This window comes from Miniopterus natalensis, chromosome 1 (genome assembly GCF_054644295.1).
Source record: "Miniopterus natalensis isolate mMinNat1 chromosome 1, mMinNat1.hap1, whole genome shotgun sequence".
Classification (NCBI taxonomy): domain Eukaryota; kingdom Metazoa; phylum Chordata; class Mammalia; order Chiroptera; family Miniopteridae; genus Miniopterus; species Miniopterus natalensis.
The window spans coordinates 140905625-140912708 of record NC_142081.1 but is presented as its reverse complement, the minus strand read 5'-3'; positions in this window follow the sequence as shown (position 1 = coordinate 140912708).

Below are 7084 nucleotides of genomic sequence, written 5' to 3'. Positions count from 1 at the left end.
AGGTCTCAGAATAAAGCCAGCTGGAGAGGAGACAGTAAAACAAAACAGTGTGATCATCGCTTTAGGTTCTCCTCAGGATTTTTCAATTATCTGAGATAAATGTATCCTTTATTGTTTAAGCCATTGTGAGTAGCTCCATTTTCTACCTTTTTTAAGGAGTAAATGACTAACTATGAAAGAAAAGATTCTGAAGAGTGCCATTCTTGTGGAAACCAGGATTCCACTGACTCTTCTAGAAAACAAGGAGGCTAATTATGTTCAATCTAATCACCTGGTTTGGTGAGTTCAACTTTGCTAAGACTGAGAAAGACTGAGAAAGAAAAGCCCGAGAAAGTTGGGAATAAGGTTATGAATTCACTGGGATATGGATACATTCGTCTTTAACATTACCTGTTGTCTTTCATCCTTTCCCTGTACAACTCTGCTACAAATTGTGGTTTGACCATGAGCATAAAGGAGTGACACAGTTCCTTCTGTTTTAGGACTTCTAGTGAAATGCCTTTTTCAAATGATAACCCATCATCTAAAAACCTATTTTCTCACTCCTGAGTAAACCAGTAGTCTACTAAACTGAGTGGGCTACTAAGTTAGGCTCAGCTAGAAGTAATTTATTTAGTGCTTCCCTTTATAAAAGTGAGCAGCTGAGACAGTTACCTGCAAGTATCAAAATGATCAAAAGATGTTATTCAGGGACACTCTAATGACATCCAATACTGTCCCTGTCTTGAAGTCCACAAAGTAAGACATATTAACTTCATGTCAGGAGTAAAATGCAAATTTATCTTCCAATTACAATTGATATTCTAGAGTTTACTATCGGTGGCAGCTGTAGGGACAATTCAATAATTCTAATTAAACCTATTTGAAGCATGTAAAACCTACACCAGATCCTTCCATCTCTTACAGTTTCTCTCTCTTAACAACAGAAAAGAAGTCATTTTTAATGTAAACCAAGAACAGGCTTATATACCTATTACACGCGGCTTCCACTAATACCATAAGGAATGCATACATAGATTGTGCCATGGAGGATCCAAACGTACAACATTGGCAGCGTGTGTGATAATTACCGACAAGAATTAATCAGCATTCCTCATGCCGTACACAATGCAGTTAGAATAGAAACAGCAAATCTGTTCAAGTAATGCAAACAAGCTGCATAAGAGGCTAAACAAGTAAAAGTATATCATCAGCCATGACTCAAATTACATCTTTAAATTGTGTGCCAGCTTCCTTTAAATTAGCCATGTAGAGCTCGGTCCCTGCAGACTTTATAAATGGGAATGTACTACATCTTCTCCTGCGCACAGTTTTGCCATGGTATGGGAATACATTTAATAATGCAGCGTGTAAATTAACTCCACGTGATGCAACAGGTACAGTGCTATGGATACTTATGCGATGTTTTTCTTAGTTCGAGGTGAACTTTGTTGATAAACCACAGTTGTTCTACAGCCATCCATGGTGACTATGTTGCCCAAGCTCCCAAAAAAAGTGTACATTGTAGTTTTATTGCTAAATTCTTTCAACTCAGCTTCTGTTATCCTTGACATTTCCTAAGATTCTTACCATTTTCTACCAAACTCTGAAATCAAGCAGTTCAGTTTTGTTGTAGTCATTGCCTGTGGTTTGTTCATTTTGGTTTTGTTTTTGTTAAGAATATATTGCGGGTCCTCAGGATTTTAATGCATTGGAATAATTCACATTCAGTTCTTTCAGATTTGAAGCTACTCTGTGTCCAGTCCTCAGCACTCCGATGGCGAGGGTTCAGTGGTGAGCTTATGGTATGCAGAGATTTCTGTCAAATGGTAGCTTTGAAACTGAAACTTTGGTCTAAGGAAATTCTGGTACAAAATTCTCTTCCATACAAAATATAAAGGACCACTTCTCTCCTAACCATACTCCCTGTAATCCATTTAGGCTATTAATGAAAATGTGCACGACTACTCTGAATAGGATCAAGGGTAAAAGAACAAAAACAATAAGTATTAAGAAATTTGCATTCTAATATCTTTATAGTCATGAGCCAATGTTTCCCCTTGTGAGGGAAAGTGTGGGGAAATCTGCAATCTTATAATTCTTTTCTGTGACATAGTCAACCAAACTTAATCCCAATTTGTAGCTTTAACATTTATTCACTTTCTGCTCATTTTAGTCCCTAGAGAATGTTAAATAAGAGATAATGGTTTCATCTTCTTTAATAGAATTGCCAACAAAATGTATATGAACATAAAATATATATAAATTATGCTATACTAAATGCAGAGAATTATACTTAATTTTTAATGCAATAATTCTGGTTAGAATTAAACTTTGAACTTGTATTTATAATTGTGTTATCAGAAAAGGCTGTGTCATATGTAATTGTTGCATTAAAATATATTTGGATAAACGTAAATAATAAGCTTTTCCATGCGGTGGAGATGGGACAAACTGAGAGGGAAGAATAGTCACCTGTGGGTGAAGGGTAAGGCTTGGGGTAACTAAAGGCCAAAAGAATATAGGCCACCGGGAAGCAAGGGGAGTGGAAGAATTCACCTGTAGAATTTTTCCTGGGTTTTCATTTCTTCTCTTCTGTGGTCAGTGTGGGTGATCGACGCTAATAAAATAACGATTAGAATGAAGGTGAAAATACAACTGTTATAGGTGACTCCCAAATCTCAGTCCTCACCCTTTCTCTCCCTTATCTGGCCACACTCACTCTTTCGATAATCTCATCTAGGCTCATTATTTTAAAATATCCTCTATATCCCCAGCTTATAAGTCTCCCTTGAACTCCAAGCCCATGTATCTAATTGTATGCTTGACATCTCTGCTTGAAGGTCTGACAAGCAGCTTAAACTTATGATGTTCAAAACCAAAATTCAGTCTTCCCCATCTCATTAAGTGGCAACCTCACTTTTCCAGTTCACATACAACAGCAACAACAACAACAGAAAAAAAACAGCCCTGGAGATTCCTACCTGTCTACAAATCCTACTGTTTCAAACCATATGCTGAATTCAACCTCTTACAACCTCAACTGCTACCACTCTGGTTCCACGATCTTCCTTCACTTGGATCATGGCAATGGCCTCCCCAAACTGGTCTCCCTTCCTCCATTCTTCACCTTCTGTAGTCTATTCTCAACACAGTAGCCAAAACAGTCTTTTCTTGATATAAATTGCGACGTATCTCCCTCTAATCAAACCCTACAAAGACTTTCTTTCTCACCCTGAGTAAAAGTCAAAGTCCTTAACATGACACTACATAATCTTGTCTCTCTTACTTCTCTAACCGTATTTCCTACTACTCTCCCTTACCCAGTGCAGTGCAGATATAACAGGCTTCATGCTGGTCCTTAAAAATCCCAGGCTCCTTCTTGTCACAAGGGCTTTGTACTTGCTATGCCCTTTGGCGAGTAGGCTGTTTCCACGTGGCTTGCACTTCCTTGCCTCCTTCAGGTCTTACCTCAAATGTTACCTTCTCCGTTAGGCTTTCCCTAACTATCCATTTAAAATTCCAACACTCTTCATCATCCTCTCACCCCACGGGCATTCCTAGTTCCCTTTTCCCTCCTTAATTATATCCATAGTATATATTACCATGTGACATTTGTATTTATTTATTTACTTCTTTGTTTATGAACTCTTTCCACTGGAAAACAAACTCTATGGGGGGGCAAGGATTTTTGTCTTAGTTGCATATGAATATGATCTAGTTGCTTAGATTAGCAACTAGAAAAATGTATAATATATACATTTATGAAAAATGTATAATATATATTGACTTGATTCATTAATAATTGCTATGAAGAGGTACAAGCGACTTTGAGAGCCTGTAACAGGTGAATTTGACATAATCGCAAAAGTGGAGGTTTGCCCTAGTCAGTTTGGTTCAGTGGTTAGAGCATTGGCTGGTGGACTGAAGGGTCTCGGGTTCGATTCCGGTCAAGAGCACATACCTGGGTTGCAGGATGGATCCCAGCTCCGGTCAGGGTGTGTGCGGGAGGCAACCAATTGATGTGTCTCTTTCACATCTATGTTTCTCCCTCCCCTGCCGTCCCTCCCTCCCTCTGAAAAGCAATGGAAAAAATATCCTTGGGTGAGGGTTTAAAAAAAAAATCAGTGGAGATTTAGCTAAGTTCTGAAGAATGAGGAACCATAATCCAGGAGAAAGAGAAGAAAAGGAAATTCTAGGTATTAAAAAGAACATAAAATTTCCTGAGGTGGGAGGGAAAACTCATTTTGCAAGTGTAAGGATTGGAAGAAAGTCTAAGTGGCGGGAGCACCGAGAGAGAAAGGAATTATATCTTGCCACCCCTCCACTGTTTTTATTTGTGTATTTATTTCAACTATTTAACTGAGTTCCATCATGGTGGTAAAGGTGTCAGGAACCATGTTTTATTCAACTTGATATCCCCAGTGGCTGATACGTTGAAGAGACACAATAATAATAGTGGAATAAATACAAAATCAAATCAATTTCTGATTTTGCCAACAAAAATATTCACAATATTTCTCTCTCTGCTGCTCTGTAGACATCATGCAATTGGGGGCCAGAGGAATAAAGGCCTTTTCCTTAATGGTCAAAGTATAGAAGCTACACATTGTCATCTATTAGTGGTTGGCTGTGCACCTGAAGTTCAAATATACATACATATAAACAGACAGCTCAGTAGGATACAAATATACCTAAAATGTTCAAATCATATGAAAATAAATAATGCATTTGGGGAACAAGTTGTACACATAATTTTCAACACAGTTGCTTAAATGACCGAAAGTAGGACACAGTGTTAATTCATTAAAGAGCCTTTAAAAGGCCCAAAAGATTCCATGTAGCTTTCCCAAATTCTCTGATTCCCAGAGAAAAAGTTCAGTATTATAAGATGCTGAGCCATCATATTCAACTGCAACCAGACAATGATGACATAATCTTTTCTAAGGAAGATGTTCCCTAACACGCTGTTCCTTTGCTCTTGTGGGGCATGACTTCAACTCTGTTGACTAAAAAAGGCACACACGTGAACACGGACTGATCTCTCTCCACCCACACACATATTAATTCAATATTCACAAATAAAATTATATTTATAAATAAATGTTATAAGTAAAATTAGAAGGCAATTTATGAAGTGGTGAGAAAAGTTCTTGAACAACACAATGAATAAGAATTTTCTGCTACATGTGTTTTATGATGGTTCAAAGGTTCAACAGTGCCATTTAAATGTTCCTTTCCAACATCCCTTCCAACTCTCGGTTCTCCTGAAGCCGTATCAGTTTAAATAGAAGATCACTTTTCAGAAAAGTCATAAACAAGTAATAATTCAAACCAAGTAACCAGGGTCTCCTAGCATCTTACTATTAAAGAAGTTATATAATTCAGTCTCATAATGAAAATGCTTTGCATGTAGTTTATACATGATAAAAGTGGGGTAGAAGGGGTCAATGGGAAAAAAGGGGACATCTGTAATTCTTTCAACAATAAAGATAATTTTTTTTAAAGTAGCTTTTAGAAGTACTATTATTGAAAAGAGATCTGTATGCTGGTTCCAATTTGTGAAATTACACCACCTGTTAAACAGAATGATTTTTGTCATAAGTAACATGTTGTAAACAAAGCACAGGTTTAGACTAAAAAAATAATTTGGTTGACATTTCATTTTATATAAATACATTGCAAATAAAGAAATATTGATTTAAAAATTGGCCAAAAAATCTGAGTTGCAAAGGACCCAAAGATAGATCTTAAACCAAGATACTAGAATAAAAGATTAAAACAAAATTTCCAAGTAAGCAAAAATTTCCCATACAACTATGTTACTTATTTAGTGTATAAAATTAAAATCTTAAATTTGTGTGCATTATGTTTACCTCAAATCACATATCCTCTCCATTAAAAAAGAGACAAAGAGTGGAAATGAAATGAAGAATAGCTTCTTCATAAAACATGCAAACAAAAACAACTTTTACCAATAAACACACTTGAAAAAACCAGAAACAATACAAAACTATCATCTGGCTCAATGTCTAAATCAGTTATAGAACCCCTGCCCCTTCTCTTTTTGGTTAAACTATTCTGAAAAATTGTATTCATCATTACATACAAACCTTCAAGTATCTGTATCTTTGAAAGTTGCAGGTAAAGTATTATGTATGAAAATCCAGTTTTATATTTTTGCCACATTGTTGTTTACACCAAAATATAATAAAAAGCATAGTGACTCACCTGAAAGTTGCTGAGTATCCAGAGACTTTCATAATTCATGTTAGCTAATTCTTCTTTATTACCCTATGTAATCCAACTCTGTGGCCATGGCCAAGATACTTTATATTTGTGATATTATACTAACAGAATACATCTTGAAATTTGAAAAATTATGAAAATCTTCTAATGTGGTATTATTTTCTGTGGACATGAACTCTTTCAATTGTTTGAAGTTCCACATTTGCAACAATGTCAAAGACTTCCAAGATATAAAACTGAGTCCTACATTTCTTGTGGTTAAACAGTCATTGAAAAAAACTAGATCTTTGTTCTGAGAAGCAGTGAAATAAGGATTAAGCACATTCACTACCAAATAATAAGCAGCAATGGGTTAACCACAATATTCCATAATTTAAAAAGTAACAATAGAAATTTAATCTCAGAGAATTGCTGGGAGTGGCTGAAGGCAGAATTCCATTGTAGATTTCTGCTTCCAAGTACTATCACCAGGGCTTTTTGTCCACAAGAAATTCATGGGTTGCTTTCTCCTGGCACATTTATGATGGAGAGGAAGGAAAAAAACATTTTGATATACTTATTTCTCCCTCTAGGTAACCTTTTACAGCTTTCAACAAAAATATATCCTTTGGAAATGTGAAAACAACCATGGTCTTCTTTTTTCCCCTTCTTTAAATATATGAGAAAGACAAAATATATGAGGAAAAACAAAATGAACAAACTGGTGTATTTTATGAAAGATTTATATACAGTATTCATTTTGCTAACATAAGGGCAAATGTAGAATTATAAACGTTTTTGTCATAAACAAAATTAGATTTTCAGGATCATATGCTCGTTACTTAAAAATCCCACAAATAAAAATTTGTTCATGGAA